Source organism: Lactuca serriola, chromosome 9 (genome assembly GCF_051521515.1).
Source record: "Lactuca serriola cultivar US96UC23 chromosome 9, Lser_US96UC23_V15, whole genome shotgun sequence".
In the NCBI taxonomy this organism is placed as follows: domain Eukaryota; kingdom Viridiplantae; phylum Streptophyta; class Magnoliopsida; order Asterales; family Asteraceae; genus Lactuca; species Lactuca serriola.
In genome coordinates, this window is record NC_136416.1 from 91,873,774 (window position 1) to 91,877,295 (window position 3,522).

The 3,522-nt window shown below is 31.5% G+C and overlaps 1 long non-coding RNA gene across 1 annotated transcript; it reads right to left on the reverse strand.

Moving 5' to 3' along the window:
• Nucleotides 1–917: 917 nt before the first annotated feature.
• Nucleotides 918–2,614, reverse strand: LOC145072033 (uncharacterized). The gene is made up of 3 exons (XR_013690893.1): nt 2,073–2,614; nt 1,901–2,006; nt 918–1,223 (listed from the first exon to the last, which is right to left on the reverse strand). It is a non-coding gene; the product is annotated as an uncharacterized LOC145072033 (long non-coding RNA).
• Nucleotides 2,615–3,522: the final 908 nt, after the last annotated feature.

A 3,522-nucleotide genomic window follows, 5' to 3' on the forward strand; every position in this document is an offset into this window, starting at 1 on the left:
TGAGATCTATTCCTTTTGGCAATTAAATTCTATACATTTGACCAACCATCTATTGCATGTCTATTTCTGCATTGAATTGGAAAAGTGACATGTTTGGTTCTCAAGTTTTAATACATTTTGGTAACCAAACATATCATGCAATAAAATCTTGAATTCCAACTACCTGGACTAAGCTGGAATCCATGAGGTAAAACAGGTCCGTACCAACAAAAATCCATATAAATCTAATAGACAAAACACAAGGAACAAAAGCCTAGATTTCGATTTCGTTTGATATACCTAGAATATACAAACCAAATACGCTCCAAGGATATGTTTTATTCACGGATTCGGGCGAAATCCAATGACATTGGAATGTGAGATTCCATTTCATGACATGTTTGGTTGCCCAATTGATGCAATTTAATTGAGTCCATTCCAACGACATCCGCCAAAATCCATATATGATGGATTTCATCATTTCTAGGAATGGAAGATGGAATTAAATTCCTTTCTCCCATATCAAACTATCCATACAAACCCTATACTTATTAAAGGGTATTTTGGTCATTTAACAAATTATTCTGCCCATTTATATATTCCGAAACATATCAACTTATAAACATATAAAGAAGACTCTATACAAACTATAACCAATCGTAATTATTGTTAAGATATTCAACAACAGGTGATTTATCTCTGGTTAATAGCTCTTTAAATGTTTCTATTGCATCTGATTCTATGTCAAATTCGGATCATGATGGTAGTCGAACAACATTTTCATATGATCTGATTCGAATATATATATATATATATATATATATATATATATATATATATATATATATATATATATATATATATGCTACATGAACCGAAAGTAAGCAATCTATACATGTCATATTCAAAAAAGAATATTAATCAATTAATAATCAAACTATAGAAAATAAAATGCATTCTCACTTTGCAGCAACCTGATGCCTCTCTCAAAATATCACAAAAGGAAATAGTAGTCGGTAGATCGGCGTAGTTGAATATGTAACAATTTATAATGGTGTGTTATTATACCATAATGTATGAAATGAACCTTTCTGTTCCTTCCCAGATTCTATGAATCAAAAGTATCATGTACTTACAGAATAAAACCTCATCATCCTCTCCTTTTATCGACAAGCTTTCTCCATCCAGTTGATCTCCTTTACCAAGAGATCCCTCCATATTTCGTCTCCATTAGACTTGACATCCTGTAAAAAGACATGCAATATCAGATACATAGTAGAAAACAAACTAACAGCACAAATTATGTTATATAAATCAACATTATATCAACTAAGGACAATTATATCAATAAAAACAATTTTAGAAAATAGTTTCAACCTTGAGAGAAGTAAACTGAGACCCAATTGGGTGGAGACTTAATGGGAACAATAAAGAATTCCTCGAGGTAAATAAGATGATCAGTTTAGGAGTAATGGCAATAAAAGTTATTATTTTGGAGAACCTATTCAAGACATTGTAGTATATTGGAACAATATGAGCGAAATTTTTTTAGAGGATTCAAAAGCTAATTTAGAATATATCAACAACGAAACATATGAATCATAAAATAGAATAATTCCTAAATCCGAAGAAAAAGTACACCTGCAAACATTTGAAGGGATTATAATTCTTTCTAACCTTCTATATTATTGATCTTCTATTTCATCAATGTTTCTAACCTTCTCTAACAGTATGGGTAATAGAGTCTGACCAACTTCTATTCACATAATCGCGTTTATGGTTCTATAAAAGAATATAATTTTTTCAATTTTGCTAAAGTACAAAACAAATCCACAACTTAGGAAAACCCAAATAGCATCCACTTTGAAAGACTACATATGAATCAACTTTGTAAAGGTTTAAGGAGGGAAAAATCGACCACCTTTCGCAGCCTTCTATATCCAGTAATGGTGGTGGCTAGAAGGTATCTTCCCTACGACGTGTTTTCCATCGATTCAATACAAAAGGAGACGGGATTGAAAACCATTCTAACAAACATAGCTTTTGATTTAGTTCAGGAATACAAAGTAAAAATCATTAATCATAATACTTACTCAAACTCTAGCAGTCGGATCTTGACACCAACAATTGAGGTAATACCAAAATCGGAAAACCCAAATCCAAAAGAAAACCCGGTCGAAGTGTTGCACCACTAGAAAGCCCCATCCCCATCCTAGGAATTACCGGCATTAAATGTATCCGACATCGAAGCAGGACTCGTCGGTTGTGGATGTCGCCGTAGTCGAAGTAGAGTTGCATGAAATTAGGGCTCGCCGACTTCTGCAGTGGTGGAGGTAGACTCATCGGAGTGTTCTGTGGTGGAGGCGGACTCGTCCGCGTCGGCTATGGCGGAATCGAAGAAGCAAACTGAGCGATCGATCAACTGCACTCTACGGTGGTATCATAGAAGAACTCCCATAAGTTCGATTTGTGGCCTCTTTGTGTTGATTTCTTTCAAAAGAGAGGAGAAGGTTTGGAGAAGCGTAAGAAGTGGTGGAAGGAAGAAACTTGATTGCCGACATTCCAAGCGGTTGAAAGTTTTGTGGATTGAGAAGAAGCGGTGGATGAGAGGTTAAAGTAACTCAGGTGGAGGGGAGTAACTAGATGAACAGTATCTGTGGTCAGGTACGGTTCAAAAGGGAACTCTTTTTTAATATATATATATATATATATATATATATATATATATATATATATATATAATTATAATGCATTTAAGAAAAACATAAATTTATAATTAATTATTATTTAAAATTATTATTGGATGAAAAAGTTTTGTAAAGTATTTATTTGATAACGAAACTTTTTAAATTTTATGGATATACTAAATCTATTTAATAACTAAATAAGAGATTTAAAACTTATTAAAAGACCATAGATAGGCCACGTGGTTGGTTAGGAAGACTATTTATAGATGAAAAAAATTTAATAATTTAGGTATATTTAGTTTTTTTTATAAAAAATAAGCTTAAATAATTAAAAGAGCGAAGTGGAGGTTTTTTCGGAAAAAAATATTATTTTTTATATATCTATATAAATCTCTATGGAAAGAGGATAAAAATTATGAATTTTGGTACATTCGGTTTTTTTTTCGATAAAAAAAATGACCTAAAAAAATTAAACAAAATAATGGACCGAGTCTTTTTGGCATAATCTGGTGCGTGTGCGTCTAATATAAAAGTCTACAACCCTTTTGATGGTCGTTGATCATTATAATTTTCGACGCTCACGTTATGTTCATTGGTTCCTTATTAATATGGGTTCTCTATATTAAACCTCACCAATATATATATATATATATATATATATATATATATATATATATATATATATATATATATATATATATATATATAGAGAGAGAGAGAGAGAGAGAGAGAGAGAAAAGATCATTTAAGAACTTAAAGTTTCCCAAGAACCTGAGAACCAAATGTGGAACGTTAGATCAAAAAATTTAATGGCTTAGATTAAAAATGACATAATTGTAATTATCACTAATTTGAA